At 44.2% G+C, this 17181-nt stretch overlaps 1 pseudogene; it reads left to right on the forward strand.

Annotated features, from left to right (window-relative positions):
- The window catches only part of LOC136620113 (zinc finger protein 850-like), a 95708-nt pseudogene that overhangs the window by 54016 nt on the left and 24511 nt on the right, over positions 1-17181 (forward strand).

A 17181-nucleotide genomic window follows, 5' to 3' on the forward strand; every position in this document is an offset into this window, starting at 1 on the left:
TAATATTCCTCCTCCTCCTGCTCCTCCTCCTGAAACCTCACGTAATCACGCTGAACGGGCAATTTTTCTTAGGGCCACAAGGCTCACTCATAATTTTTCTAAACAATTTTTATAAGTTTCAATGCTCTTAAAAGCGTTGAAACTTTAACTTGAACCAATTTTTCGTTAAACTGGGCTGCCTCCAGGCCTAGTTACCACTTAAGCCACATTAACCAAAGCGATTAATGGGTTTCACCTGCCCTCTTGGGTGGCCATGGCCAATTTTTTTGATGTACATTAGTACTGTTGATACAGCAATTTTTGTGGGCCCTCGCCTACAGTGTAATGAAATGAATTTTTAGCCCACCTGCATTACAGCTGACGTTACATCCGCTGTGTTGGGCAATGCAATGTGATATTTCTGTGTACCGCCGGTGGCTTCCTGGCGCCCACCCATGCTGTGGGTCCACAGGGAATTATAAATGCATCTGATTCCACTTGTAAAGAACCCCAGTCAGACTGGGGCATGCAGTGTGGGCCGAAGCCCACCTGTATTAAGCACAACATTACTACCTCAGCTGTGTTGGGCAATGCAATGGGATATTTTAATGTACCGCCGGTGGCTTCCTGGCACCCACCCATGCTGTGGGTCCACAGGGAATTATAAATGCATCTGTTTCCACTTGTAAAGAACCCCAGTCTGACTGGGGCATGCAGTGTGGGCCGAAGCCCACCTGCATTAAGCACGACATTACTACCTCAGCTGTGTTGGGCAATGCAATGAGATATTTTTGTGTATCGCCGGTGGGTTCCAGGGAGCCACCCATGCTGTCGGTCGACAGGGACTTCACAATAGGGAGTTGTACCTGCCTGTGTCTATGAATTAAAAACCGCGGTCTGACTGGGGCATGCAGAGACACCTTGACAGAATGAATAGTGTGTGGCACATAGGTTCCCCATTGCTATGCCCACATGTGCAGCTCCTGATGGTGGTGGCACAGGATTATATTTCTCATTGCTTCTGTACAGCATTGTGGGCTATCGCCCCGCCCCTTTTAAAGAGGGTCGCTGCCTAGCCGTGCCAACCCTCTGCAGTGAGTGCCTGCGGTTCCTCCTCATGGCAGATGCACTTCTAAATAGACATGAGGGTGGTGTGGCATGAGGGCAGCTGAAGGCTGCGCAGGGACACTTTGGTGTGCGCTGTGGGGGGGAGGGCGGGGTGGGCAGCATGTAACCCAGGAGAAGTGGCAGCGGAGTGTCATGCAGGCAGTGATTGTGCTTTGTTGGAGGGAGTGTGGTGCTTAGCAAAGGTATGCCATGCTAATGAGGGCTTTTCAGAAGTAAAAGTTTTTGGGAGGGGGGGGGGCCCACTCTTGCCGCTATTGTGGCTTAATAGTGGGACCTGTGAACTTGAGATGCAGCCCAACATGTAGCCCCTCGCCTGCCCTATCCGTTGCTGTGTCGTTCCCATCACTTTCTTGAATTGCCCAGATTTTCACACATGAAAACCTTAGCGAGCATCGGCGAAATACAAAAATGCTCGGGTCGCCCATTGACTTCAATGGGGTTCGTTACTCGAAACGAACCCTCGAGCATCGCGAAAAGTTCGTCCCGAGTAACGAGCACCCGAGCATTTTGGTGCTCGCTCATCTCTAGTTGTGACCCCTTTACTTTTCCTATTTGTGACCTAAAGAATGCTTGTGCCAAATTTCAGGTTTGTACAACACCGGCAAGTTAGATAATTAGATTAGGTACGTTAAATAGTGGTGCCAATATTTTTGCACTTAGCATTGAATAATCGAGTTGTGACCCCTTTACTTTTCCTATTTAGTATGTAAAGAATGGTCTTGCCAAATATCATGTTGGTACGACAACGGGAAGTTAGAGAATTAGTGGCAAGTCAGTCAGTAGTCCTGCTGGTACACATTACACATCTTTGTCTCTATCAGTCAGTGAGTCTGCCATACACACATATATGTGTGTGTGTGTGTATACATATACAGCCAGCTACAATGTTCTGTATGTTCTGAATTCTTTCTGTCATCACCAGTCGGAACTTTTTCCAAATATCTGTGAATACTTATAGGGGATTTCCAGACAGCTCCAGCTGTCAGTGCCAAGATACACTGGCACTCAGAACTGCAGGCGGAGCTCTATTTGAAATCAGTAAGACCTGTGCCTGCAGTTACAATTGCTTTCGCTCCAACCCCATTGTATCCCGCTGCCTGGAAAATCCCCTCTGCAGTGTATCCAGTGTGACCCTATATGCACTATATAACAGGGGGACCATGGACTAATATGTTATAATATGGTCAGTAAACTGGTAAATAAGACATCTCTATTGTATGCTGTCACTAATTCTCTATAATCCCCTAGTAGTGAGACACTTCATGGAAGATGTTCTTGTCTCCCTCAGGTTCCTTAGGTACAGGACTCTCACAGATAAAGACGATGGTCCTTTCCATCAATGACCCACCAAGGATGGAGAAGGACAGAGACCACGTGGCTGCCCGGATATTAGACCTCACCCTGGAGATCATCTACTGGATAACTGGGAAGGTGAGAGCTTCATATGATATCAATCTTATTAAACTACTAATGACCACTTGTCAGTGAGTATGTGAGTGGAGTTGATGCTCCGCCCCCTGGTGATGTCTTTGCTCCACCCCTGGTGAGTTCATCGAATGTCCTCTAACATATATAAAACACAGAGTCTGACCAACAGAAGAACAACAAAGTTAGGGCTCTTGAAAAGGGGAGAACAAAAATAACAAAATGAGAATACAACTAAGCTGTTGTTATCTCAGACACAGCTGAGCAGTCCTGACAGAAGACACTGGCCTACCGCCACCACAGAAATCCGGTGGGCTGAAGGACCCGTGATGACATCACTGTTGTGGGAGGAGCCATTGTGCAGTTTGGTAGAAAGTGCTGTACACTGGATAAGAAGACAGCAGCTACTACCAGGACCTGTGAGGATATCACTGGCATGTGACCACATGTGTGGGTGGAGTCGGGAATCACATGACTCATCTCTTTATCCAGGAGTCTGGTATTGTGTGTAAATCATGATGGATATGTATGTAGCAGAGCTGTGTGTGATATGTACTGTGTGTGGGGTCAGCATGGATGTAGTAGAGCTGTGTGTGTGTGATGTGTGGGTAACATAATGGATGTACTATGTAGCACAACTGTATGGCGCATTGCACCACCAGAAACACTGGTACCATAATTTCCTAATAATTATTAGTCTCTAATAATAAACAGAGGAATTACGGGAAAGGTGAAGCATTCTTAGCCTCCATGTAGTGATCAGTGTTTCACCATCCACAGGATTACACAGTAGTGAAGAAGTCATCTGGTGAGTGTGTGACACCCTGTGTGTCAAGAGGACGGAGCCGGACTCAGAGCCCCATCACTGAGCCTTCACCTCATTCACTGATACATGAGCAGAAGATCCTAGAACTTACCCACAGGATCACTGAGCTGCTGACCAGAGAGGTGAGCGCTGCAGGGAATGGGGGACATTATATAATACCGCCAAGGGAGGAGTCGGGAGGATGATGGTATATTGTGTGTGTCAGGTTCCTATAAGGTGTCAGGACGTCACTGTCTATTTCTCCATGGAGGAGTGGGAGTATTTAGAAGGACACAAGGATCTGTACAAGGACGTCATGATGAAGGATCAGCAGCCCCTCACATCACCGGGTAAGAAGAGACCTCCCTTCATTGTAGGGGACAGTTTTGAGGGTCGACTAGTCTTGCCATCATCTGATCATCAGATATACCATGTATTCAGTCTCTGGTTATTTCCTATAGATGGATCCAGCCAGAGAAATCCCCCAGAGAGATGTCCCAGTCCTCTATATTCCCAGGATTGTCCAGAGAAAGAGGAACATGTCCCACTGGATCATCAGGTAGATGAAGCTGAGAATTCTGCAAATCTTCTACAGACAGATGAATGAAGATTTTTACTACCCAAGTGCAATGTGTTTTTTCATTTTTACTTTTGAAACAACATTCAGTTTTTATGCACGTGATAATGACGTGCAGCGACGCATTTTTTTTGCAAAACACATTGCAAACAAAGAAAAAAATTGCAGGTTTACAAGTGTGATATCAGTTGGAGCTTTTCGGACTCATATCTCACTCACCCGTATAAATAGAGCCTCAAGCTGATAATCATGTTGGTGATTGTAATTCCTCACCTATCAGCTGCCTCTGTTTGTCCGACGGCTCAACAACTTACATGTTATTCTGCCTCCATAGTGTTGTCAGTAACAGTCCTGATCCTTCGGTCCCGAGATAACCTTCTATATATCAAGAGATTCAGCACCGACCATCAGCTCCTCTGCCATTAAAAAAGAAAAGGGTCCTACAGGTAGTTGGGATGTCACAGACTACAGGGGGCGCTCTAGGAGATAAACTTCCAACACAATAATGAGCATTTTGGTTTCTCTCATCAGGAGTCCCTTGAAGAAGAGGAACAAATTCCGCAGAAACACATTGGGTCTTTTTGTTCTAATGTGTTTCATCAGATTTTTGTTTTCATAGAGAAAGTGATTTCTGGCCGTTGGGATAATTACTGTTACTGACAACACCATGGGGGCAGACAGAAACATGTAAGCTGCTTCACGGGCCGCTCTGTCAGATAAACCATGGCGATTAGTATGTGAGAAGCTACAATCACCAACTTGATCAGTTTCTGTCTGTTGGAGCTCCAGAGTCTTTTTGTGGTAAATTAGAGCTCAGTTTTGTATCTTCTGACAAACTATTTAGGACAACTGATTTATTGGCAGCGACATATTTAAGAGAGCGCCAGCAGTGCTGTTTAATTATGTATTTATATTGGTGCCATGGTAGGCGGCACCGCCCATTTGTGACACTCCACTTTATCGGATACAACTAGACAGTACCGCCAATGTTTTGTAATATTTGATCCTTGGTTGAATGTTGATCCAGTTTGATCCCCACTTGAGCAGATCCTTCTCCTTTCAGGGCAGATTGGTTCGTGTCGTCGAGGGGTTTTCCACCTCTGTCTGGGTATAAGATAATGTGGGGCCTTTTACTTCTTTGTCATCTCTTTACTTTGCAGGCAAGTTCTGGTGGAGCGATGAGTGGCCTCGATAATCCCATATCAGTGTCAGTGAAAGGTAAGAGAGTTTCATCATCCTTACATAGAAAGGCAATGTGCTGATGACTCGCTTCCTAAAATATATATGTGCCCCCACCTTCACCTCCAAAAAGGACAATTTCATGATCTAAAAGATTAAACTGTCCATGGACCGGAGCAAGACAAAGGACTTCCTGATTCTGGCAAAATCTTTACAAAAAAAAAATGTATACAAAGAAATCATTCATTACTGATGACAGATCTGTAAGTCAAAAGAAACAAGAAAAAAACATTTAAAAAATCATTAAAAACACAAACCATAAACCCTAAGTGGCAACATGCAGAGGGGGGTCCACGTCTCTTGCCCTCGGAGGATTATCATCCTCTCTTGCTTCCACATTTTGTATTCCATAGGACTTTTTTTTAGCTCTGTAAAATTGATAAGCTAGCCACAGGTTAGGACATTAGTAGCTGACTGGCCGATTTTTTTTCTACCTGGGATACTGGCCAGCCAGCTGTTTGCTGGACCGCTGTCACCCTGTATGGAGCAGGAAGCTGATAGTGCCATAAACAATGCAGTGGCCTGGCGCGGTATTGCAGGTATAACCCTCATTGAAAGGAACGTGTTGCATCACGACAGCACTGTAGACTAAGTTATGGTGCTGTTAGGGGGCATAACAGGAAGCCGGCTGATGTATTTGTCTTATTCATAGCCGCCCTCGCAATTCAACGGTGTTTCCCTTTTTTTAAACTTTTTTTATCGTAATTTTTCACAAAATGACGACATTACAACATCTTGCGCAGTTCGAAGGAGCAGGAGACAGGTAACATGCACATTTGTCCAAAGCCTGGAGGAAAATACTCACCTCTTTGCACTAATCTCCTTCACTATCCTCTTTTCAAGCCTTAACACTTTCTTCCAACGCCCAGGCCCAACACCCTCCATCCACATCAGCCCCTCCCTCCTCTCCTCACCTATGTATGGCTCCCATGCACTGTTCAACTTCCTAAGACGCCTTCAACCCCCAATACTGCAAAGAAACACCTCAGCCACCCACACAAATCCCCTAACCATGCGCTCACCCTTGCTACCCTGCTACTCCTAACTGCAGGGGACATATCCCCCAACCCAGGCCCACCCCGTACTGTTTTCTACCAAAATGCACCCCCCCCCGCCCCATTCAAATGCGTCCTATGGAACTCCCAATCTGCATGTAACAAACTCCCAACTATTCATGACCTTTTCACCAGTAAACGCTTGAACTTGCTCGCCCTCACGAAAACCTGGATACAGCAGTCCGATTCTACATCCCCCGCTGCATTGTCCTATGATGGCCTGCAGTTCTCCCACACCCCCAATTCGGACAACAAGCACGGCGGAGGAGTAGGCATCATCCTCTCCCCAAACTGTACCTTCCAGGTCATTCCCTCAGCTCCCTCGCTTACCTTCCACTCCTTCGGAGTCCACACCCTGCGACTCTTCCGCCCACTTCCTCTGCGTGTTGCAGTTATTTACCGGCCCCCAGGTCCCACCCGCCTGTTCCTGGACCACTTTGCTGCCTGGCTCCCCCAGTTCCTATCCTGTGAAATCCCAACCCTCATCCTTGGTGATTTCAACATCCTTTCTAACGACTCTAGCTCCTCATCTGCCTCCCGGCTTTTAACACCTACCTCCTCCCTTGGCTTATCACTAATCTCTGACTCCCCCACTCATAGAGATGGTAACACTTTCGATTTAGTTTTCCTCCATCTCTACTCTGCTTCTCACTTTACTAACTCCCCACTTCCACTCTCAGATCACAACCTTCTCTCTTTCTCCATCAGGCACCCTAGCATCTCTCCTGACCCTCCTATCTATCGCACCTCTAGGAACCTCCAGTCTGTCCGCAATAAACAGTTTGCCGAAACTATTCAGTCCTCCCTATCCCCTATCTCTCGCCTCCCCTGCCCTAACCTGGCAGCTGAATACTACCACACCACCCTCAGCCGTGCCCTGGATGAAGCGGCACAACCCATGACACGAGCCATCAAACGCAGACCACGGCAACCCTGGCTCACGTCCCAAACGCACTTCATCCGGCGGTGCTCTAGGTGCCCCGAGCGGCTGTGGAGAAAATCAAAGCTGCCGGCAGACTTCCTCCACTTCAAATTCATGCTTAAAACTTACAACCTAGCCCTTCACCATGCCAAAAAAGTTTATTTCACCTCCCTTGTCTCCTCACTATCCCACAACCCCAAACAACTCTTTGAGACCTTTCACTCCCTCCTCAGCCCCAAAGAACAGGCCCCTGCGACAGACCTAACTGCTGGAGAACTAGCTGCCTATTTCAAAGAAAAAATCGACAACATTCAAAAATAAATCTCTGAAAGCTGCATGGTTAGCCCCAATCCCAGTTTCATCAGCACTCCATCCAGCACCTACTCACTATCTACGCTAGAACCAACGACAGAGAAAGAAGTCTCCAGGCTCCTTTCCGCTGCCCGCCCCACCACCTGCGCTAGCGACCCTCTCCCCTCTCACCTCCTCTGCTCCCTTTCCCCAGCTCTCATTACTCACCTCACTACAATCTGCAACCTCTCCCTAACCTCTGGCACTTTTCCCTCCTCATTCAAACACTCCATTATATCCCCTCTGCTTAAAAAACCAACCCTGGACCCAACTGATGCTGCCAACTACCGACCCGTCTCAAACCTCCCCTTCATCTCCAAATTACTGGAACGCCTGGTCTACTCCCGCCTTACTCGCTTTCTCTCTGACAACTCGCTCCTTGACCCCCTGCAGTCTGGTTTCCGCTCTCTACACTCGACCGAAACTGCCCTTACAAAAGTAACAAATGACCTGATGACTGCAAAGTCAAGAGGTGACTACTCGCTACTAATCCTCCTTGACCTGTCTGCTGCATTTGACATTGTCGACCTTCTCACTATGCTCCACTCTATTGGTCTAAAGGATACTGCTCTCTCCTGGTTCTCTTCCTACCTTTCTGACTGCTCTTTCAGTGTTTCATTTGCTGGTTCTATCTCTGCTCCACTTCCTCTTGCTGTTGGGGTACCCCAGGGCTCGGTCCTTGGTCCCCTTCTCTTCTCTATCTATACTGCCCCAATTGGACGAACCATTTGGCCTCCAATACCATCTCTACGCTGATGACACCCAACTATACACCTCCTCTCGTGAGATCTCTGGACCATTCCTCCAAAATATCACCGACTGTCTGTCTGCTGTCTCTAACACTATGTCCTCCCTTTTTCTCAAACTAAATCTCTCTAAAACTGACCTCCTTGTTTTTCCACCTTTTAACGGACCTCCCCTCAACATCTCCATTCCGGTGTCTAGCACCATCATAACCCCCAGACGGCATGCCCGATGCCTTGGGGTCACACTGGACTCTGACCTCTCCTGTACCCCCCATATCCAATCTCTGGCCCAAACATGCCACATGCATCTCAGAAATATTGCTAAAATACGTCCGTTCCTAACCACGGACACGTTAAAGACGCTCATGGTTGCCCTCATCCACTCCCGGCTTGACTACTGAAACTCGCTACTCATCGGCCTCCCCCGCACTAGACTCGCTCCACTCCAATCCATACTAAATACAGCAGCTAGACTCATTTTTCTATCCAGTCGTTATTCAGACGCCTCTGCATTATGACAGTCACTGCATTGGCTGCCCATCCACTGCAGAACTAAATTTAAACTCCTCTACCTCACTCACAAAGCTCTGCATGGCGCTGCGCCACCATACATCGCCTCCCTCCTGTCAGTACACCACCCAGCCCGCTCACTCCGATCGGCTAACACACTCAGACTAAACACCCCTGTAATACGAACCTCACATGCTCGCCTACAGGACTTCAACAGAGCAGCACCCATCCTCTGGAATGCTCTACCCCAAGGCATCCGGACAATTCCCGCTGCACGAAATTTCAGGCGTGCCTAAAAACGCACCTCTTCAGGGAAGCATACCTAATCTCCTGACCTAGTTCCTCGCCCCTCCCTATGGTGCCCCACCCTGTTTACCTTCTAATAAATGATCTGTACATGAAATTTCCTATTGCCTGTGTTCCCCAACCCCTACACCTCCTGTACCACCCTCAACCCATTTGTGTCTAACCCAATGTACCTCACATTGTAATTGTTGCAATTGTTGTTTTGTTTTGCATTTATCCATGCCTGAAAGCGCTGCGGAATAAGTTGGCGCTATACAAATAAAGAATATTATTCTTATTATCTTGCAAATTCTGGGTACAATAAAACAAAATATACCTCCAGCTGATATATATCTAATGTACAATTCGAGTAATCTGTCGGTGCACACTGACTTCACTGTCCACCACTAAATTTGCCCATGAATAGCTTGTTGTGTGTATTAATGGCATTAATAGTGTAAAAGGGATGTGATTTATATTAATCTAAGTCTCCCCAGGCGGTTGCTGTCTGTCTGGATACAGTACCAAGATGTATTTCTAAATGGCGTCATACATGCTATAATCTCATCTAGAAATTTTTCTATAAAAGCTTGTCATTTTGCAAAAAACCTTGTTGCTTTTGACTCTGCACACTTTTCTATTTCCATTCTCTCCATTTTTAGTTGATACTTTAATTGCTGTATTATATCTTGAAGTGTCGGTGGGATTGCTTGTAGTCAGATTGCTGAGAGGCACCTTTTGCCTATTAGAAGAATAGTGTGAATTATTTTAGCGTGTTTTACCATAATTAGGAAAAGAATGGAACACACAAGCCTGTAGAGTCAGGGGAATAGATACCCCCTCCCCCCACCCCCCACCCCTCCATCTCTCGCACCAGCGCTTGGACCTCTTCCCAAAACCATTGAATTTTAGCACAATGCCAAAAACCGTGTAGAAGGTCAGGTTTGGATTGCGAGCATCTAGGGCATACTTGTATTCTGTCTGGGTTCCCAGGGTGCAGTGGAGTAATAAAGCCGTATATCGCCCCATGAATTATTTTGAAATGGGTTTCCTGCCACCTTTCATTTGTTATAGCTTTTCTTACTGCATCCCAACTTTGAACAAGTTTTCGGGGTATCTCTCTGGGTCTTGCCCTTTTTTTGAATATTTGATCGTTATCTAATAGTTTCCACCCTTCCCTAAATCGATGATAAAGGTCAGATATGGAGTGCCTCAGTGGAGGGTTCCTTATAAGTAGATCAGTTGGGTTATTTATCGCCTCTTTAGAAATATCATTTAACTTTGTGGGTAAAAATCTCCGTAATTGTGCATACGTCAGAAAATACGTCGTAGGTTTCCTGCTTTTCTTTGAATGTTTTATACCTGGGCTCTTTATGATGGAGATGTTGGACCTTCTCAATACCCTACCACGCCATTTTTCAAACATTTTATTTACCCGCCCTTCTCTAAATTTTGGGTTTCCCCACAAAATCCATATGTTTTGACACTTTAAACAATAGTTTATAAGCTTTGCGCATGATTTTCCAGGCTGCAATAGTATCTCTTGCCATATTTGAGTATTTGACCTCGGGTGGGAGGTTAGCAAAGCTCGAGTGTATGAGAACGTTTAACTTCCATTGATGTAGTAGTTCCGTCTCAAGCTTGTAATTTGAAAAATAATCAGATCCATGTAACTAATCTAACGAGAGTTTCACTAGACTAGCTACGCTATATGTACGTATGTCTGGGAAGTTTAAACCCCCTCCCCCCTCTATTTCTAGACATCATACATTTTTCAAGACCTCTCCCCAAAAATGATAGTGGGAGGTTATTCTCTGAAGTTCACTTATGATTTTGTGTATTACCTGGGGGATAGTTTAGTTTATATAAGCTCTTGGGTACCTTACCTATATTTATACCCAGGTATTTAATAGAATTCCTAACCATGGTGACAGGGTTTTTTTTAATGTCAATATTGTATAAGATGCTTTGGAAAGAAATATCTAGTAGTTCGCACTTTGTGGTGTTGACCTTAAACCCTGATTATTTCCCAAATGTCTCTAGGAGAGCAAAGATCCATGCCAGGTCCATATGTGGTTGTGCAAGTGCCAGCAAGATATAATGAGCAAATAACATAGCTTTATAGTCTTATTTTGGATTTTGATTCCTTCTATTTCCTCGCTTCCTTCTAGCATGTGTATCCGTAGTTCTATTGCGATGTTGAAAAGGATTTGGGAAAGGGGGCACCCTTGCCTAGTACCATTCTATAGAGGAAACCTTGGGGACAGAAAGCCCGGAGTATATATTTGGGCTAATACACTAAAGTGTAAAGGTTCCAAATATAAGAGTAGAAGGGACCTTTAAAGCCATTCTTGTCCATAACTCTCTCCAACCAACTCCAAGAAATGTTATCAAATGATTTTCCCTCTGACATCATGACCGCATACACTTGGTGGTTGCTCACCTGCTGACCTGATGGGACAGGAAAAGGCAGAGCATAAAAGGCACCTCCCCTCCACCAAACACCAGTGTTTTTCCTGTCCCTCCAGTGATGCTGTCCCATGCCGCAGATTCCAGGACTTACCGATGATGTTCATCTCCTTGGCGGGTCGGCGAGATTTGAGGCGATGTCAGGCGAAGTTTATTCTCTGCCTTTTCTGGAGCATGGAACGTTAGTGTAGTCCCATCTCTTTTGTATACTTTCAGGACCGCCAGATACATTAGTGCAAACTTAAGTTCTTTCCTATATAACGCCGAACAAATTGCTGATAAGTCCTTTTGTTTACGTTGGATCTCTGCATAAGATTTTATGTCCCCCGATCTCCAGCGCGTTCCGTCGGCCTTTGAAGTCTTGAAGAATTAATGATTTATCAGTGTAGTCTAAATATTTTACTATAATTGGCCTAGGTCACATTTTTATACAGGAGCTATCCATTGAGACTCTGGTATCCGGACCTAAGCGGTGCGCACGCTCCGGTTTGCAGGTGTGAAAACACCAAGTGCATTGGGAATCATGAGATTGCATAGCTGGTGTAAGCCCTTTGGCAAATATGACTCCGGAACTCCTATAATACGTAGAGTGCTTTGTCTGGATCTATTTTCCAGGTCTTCCATGCGGTCCCAAAGTTTTTGGTTATCTCTCTAGAGGTTCTCTACATGCTGGGATGTGGAATTATATTCTGATGACATATCCTCAATTTCCTGCTCTAAGGCATCTAGGTGGCTGCCGTGTTGCGTCATCACCTCTTGAAGATGACGTAATGAACCTGCGACTGTATTCACTAATGTTTCCTGAATATCAGGGGATAATAACTATGCCACCTTGATTGCCAGTTTTTTGTAATCCACCATTGTTCCCTTGCCTCGCAGTGGGCTCTCACCCTCTGATATTGTAGGTAGGGTTGCCAGCCGACTGGTAATTTGCAAACTTGACCGGTGCTGCAGCTCCCTGCTGGTAATCGCACTGGAGGGGGTATAATACTCAACCACCACCAGCGTTCCGGTGCACTTGCGGGTCTCCCTCGCTCCTGCAGGCTGCCGCGATGTCCTCCGTGCTGGCAGAGCATTTCTTTCTGGAAGTGGGGCTTGAATTCCCCGCTTCCAGCAAAAATAATGCTCTGATTGGCTAGCCAGCGTCAGCCAATTGAAGGCCGCGCTGGGTTAGCCAATCACATCAATTCAATGACATCAGTATATCTTCCCCCTTGAATTTCCCATTCAAAATTGTAGCTTCGTAGACATTGTACCGTTGCAAAGTCGTGGTGGATTGATGTTTCGGAGAAGAATGATAGGCGCGCCAATTTTTAATGATAAAATGTGCGGTGGCATACCTGGAAAATCGAGTGAATTCAAGAATTCCGTTGGGTAATTGACAACTTCGTCTTGATTAATCACAGTATCGGTGGACTTAGACATTGTCGCTTCGCCTGGTCTCCTGTTTTGAATGCTGAAATTGATGGCATTGACATCATTGATTGTAGCTGCTAATATAGCACGTGTACGGAGCCACTGATGATTTTTGTAATTCCGCGCAATATTTGGGAAAACCTTTTAAATCAATTTCTGTTTGGTTAATGTCATCTTACAAAAGTTTGTTGGCAATGTGATACATTGTGTAGATCTGTCGATTGCAATCTTCCCATTCCCAACATCCAGCAGTTGTTTTGCGAAACGTTCGGCGGATGCATCATTTTGGAGTTGAACACTCATATTTCATTTTCAAAGTCAATTTCTTTACATGTCGCTATAGAACTGATGATTTGAGACATGCATTAAGTTCATCAGCGGGTGTTGAACGTGGCATAACTGGCAGAGTTTGTCGAAAATGACCAAACAATAAAATGAGTGCTCCACCGAAGGGCTGTCCATTTCCCCTCAAATCTTGCAGGGTACGATCAAGCGTGTCCAATCCTTTTTTCTGAGCCATTGTGTATTCCTCCCATATGATAAATTCGCATGTTTGGACAACTTTGCCCACACACACGCCACCTATCGTAGGATAGATGTACTATGCCAGAAACCTTCGCGGGAGTGTACTCAACAACTTCCCCAATTTCATGGCGATCGGATGAATGCTGTAGTAATGCATAAAGGACAAACAGAAAGACAGAAATACATTCGTGTATGTGTGTATGTGTATATATATATATATATATATATATATATATATATATATATATATATATATATATATATATATAAGGTCATGTTTGCACAGTTACATCCCCTGTGCAATAATGATGAAATCCAGAAAACATGATCTGTTGGTCTGCCTTGAGGATTGGGGTTGTGCACCCCTGTGCTAGTAGGTGAACCTCTCTTCTAGATTCACATCTCTGGCAGACTGAACCAGGTCTGCCTTAAGCGTTGTCCTGTATTTAATGCTGTCAAATTTTCCTTCACTCCCGAACAAATTTCCATGCCCCATCCATGATGTTGCTACTACCATGCTTCACTGTGGGTGATGGGAAGTGTTGAATTTGCACCACACACATTTATTATTATGGCCAGAGATCCTTCTTCCATGTGTTGAGGGAGTCTGTCATATGTGGCTTTTTTTCTGGACCCTATTCCATAAAGCCCCGCTCTGTGAAGTGGTCCTAGGGGGACATACTTCTTTTATGGAATTTGCCAAAAAATGTTAAATCGTTGTTGTCCATTAACATTGTAATATATAGTATATGGTCTTTAGAGAAAAACCTGTCACTACCTCTACTAGGAATTAGTTTATAGAAACTCTGCAAACAAAGTACTTACAATGTGTTTGAACATGTGCTAAAGGGCTCCTGTCCATGAGCGTAGCGATATCCTGCGTCCGATCCCTGCCACGCGAGCCGCCACCCGGGAGAGCTGATGGAGGATCGCTATGATTCTCCACTCATGGACAGCGGGGCTGCGCTTTCCAAAGTAGTCAATGGAAAGCGTTCCCTGCGGCTGGATTATCACCGCGGGAAACGCAGTGAAAAATCACCCGTGGACAGGCAGCCTTACTTAAATCCTATGTTAGCCTGCTTTCTTGAAAACCAACTTTCCTTTATACATATTTCCTTGCTTGCTTTCTATTGTCTTAAAGCTTCATTGTTTAATAAAAACTCAATTGTTTAATTTTGGAAAATATAAAATATTTGCTTTCTTTTCCAGCTGAAGATTGGATAAGAGGCTCCCCTGGACATCTCAATGTATCTCTATATCAGGAAGTAGAAGATTACACCACACAAATAAATTCAATAACTCCTAATGTACCCTTAGTGCTTCAGAGTAGCGATCTATTCTCTGATGCTGCTGGTCACAATCAACCTTCATCTAACCAATCACTGATTAACAAACATAGACCTGTTCATGGACAAGGGGAACTATTTCAATGCGGGAAGCAGATTAAAAGAAAATCTAAACTTTCTTTTCAGAACAGAAATCCTAGCAATGAAAGGCCATTTTCATGTCCTGAATGTGGCAAATGTTTTAAACACAAAGCAAGTCTGGTGGGGCATCTAAGAATTCACACAGGGGAGAAGCCATTTTCATGTTCACTCTGTGGGAAAAGTTTTAACCGGAAATCTTATCTTGATAGACATCAGAGAACTCACACAGGGGAGAAGCCATTTTCATGTTCAGAATGTGAGAAACGTTTTAGTTGGAAATCAGTTCTTCTTCAACATCAGAGAGTTCACACAGGGGAGAAGCCATTTTCATGTCCCGAATGTGAGAAATGTTTTAGTTGGAAATCAAATCTTTTGGACCATCTAAAAAGCCACACAGGGGAGAAGCCATTTTCATGCTCAGAATGTGGGAAAAGTTTTAACCTGAAATCTTATCTTGTTAGACATCAGGGAACTCACACAGGGGAGAAGCCATTTTCATGTTCAGAATGTGAGAAAAGTTTTAGTCAGAAATCAGTTCTTCTTAAGCATCGGAGAATTCACACAGGAGAGAAACCGTTTTCATGTCCTGAATGTGGGAAATGTTTTAGTTGGAGATCATATCTTGTGGAACATCTAAAAAGCCACACAGGGGAAAAGCGATTTTCATGTTCAGTCTGTGGCAAATGTTTTAAACAGAAAACAAAGTTTGTGGTTCATCTAAGAACTCACACAGAGGAGAAAACATTTTCATGTTCAGAATGTGGGAAACGTTTTAACCAGAAATCGATTCTTCTTAAACATCAGAGAACTCACACAGTGGAGAAGCATTTGCCTTTTCTCAAATGTGGTAAAAAGGTTTTACATAGAAATCAAGTCACATAGAACATATTAAAAGGCACACAGAGGAGAAGCCATATTCATGTTAACAATGTAGAAATTGCTTTAACCAGAAGTCTGTTCTTGTGGAACATTTAAGATTTTACATAGAGGAAAAGCAATGCTCATGTTCACAATGTAGAATATACTGAATTTGAATTGGCATAAGCAATATTAACCCTTTGGTATTCCCAATAAAATATAAACCTTTATTATAACGTAGACGGACAAACACCTATATCTAAAAACCCAGTCTGCAAAGGTCAGTCCATAAACAAGACAGTATTAAGACTGCTTCCATATAATCTAATAGTTTGGTAACTGAAGTCATCTATGAAGAATGGCCAATCCTATATTCGTAGTAGAAATAAACTTTGACTAGCAGAGACTGATATCTAAAAACTAGCTGTATAACTCCTAATAGTAAAGCTCCAACATGTTTCACTATCTAAACAGCATCATCAGGGAGACAAGGTGTTAGCTATAGCCGATGATGCTGTTTAGACAGTGAAACATGTTGGAGCTTTACTATTAGGAGTTATACAGCTAGTTTTTAGAGATCAGTCTCTGATAGTCAGAAAGTTTATCTGTACTACGAATATAGGATTGGCCATCCTCCATAGACGACTTCAGTTACCAAACTATTATATTATATAGAAGCAGTCTTGATACTGCCATGTTTATGGACTGACCTTTGCAGACTGGGTTTTTAAATATAGGTGTTTGTCCGTCTACGTTGTAATAAAGGTTTACATATTCTTGAGAATTAACACCAAATGGTTAATTTCGCTTATGCCAATTCAAATTCAGTGTCTTTAAAATTGGATTATTTTTAGGCGTTTTACTATTATTTGTTAATGTAGAATATATATCTACTTCCTGTACACGTATGGGAGCACCAGTATGAAAAGAGAGGCAGTAGCATAAATAAAATGACAGACACAACATTTCTGTACTATTTTACTGATGGACACAGGTTCTCATGCAGCAAGAGGAGTCTGGTGGGAGGAGCCCCGCACACACAAGGTCACAGTGTGCTCATGGGAATTGTTAAAGGACCAGCTCTGCTAAAGCAGTGGGACTATCAAAGTGGGAAGGGAACAAACCAAGAAGATTAGTGATTGTAAATTTATTGTGCAAGTAATATGTTATGATGAGTTCAGCAACTTTACTGCCAAATGGAAATTTGGTGCAACCCCTTTAAACTTTACTGCAGAATAAATAAAAACATGTTGTGTAATATATATGTATCACATCCGCAGTATTTACTACATGTGTGTTCAAATAATCAGATCCCACCTGAGACACACTACCAGCCTTAAATTGATGACCAGGTCTCGCTGGGGTGGCTGCTGCTGGTCTGCGCTGGGCCGTGTCGCTCACTGCTGGGTGCAGGCCTAGCTGCAGGCAGCATAAGAGAAGATCAGATTAGAGAGGGACAGAGGT

Source organism: Eleutherodactylus coqui, chromosome 3 (genome assembly GCF_035609145.1).
Source record: "Eleutherodactylus coqui strain aEleCoq1 chromosome 3, aEleCoq1.hap1, whole genome shotgun sequence".
Taxonomy (NCBI): domain Eukaryota; kingdom Metazoa; phylum Chordata; class Amphibia; order Anura; family Eleutherodactylidae; genus Eleutherodactylus; species Eleutherodactylus coqui.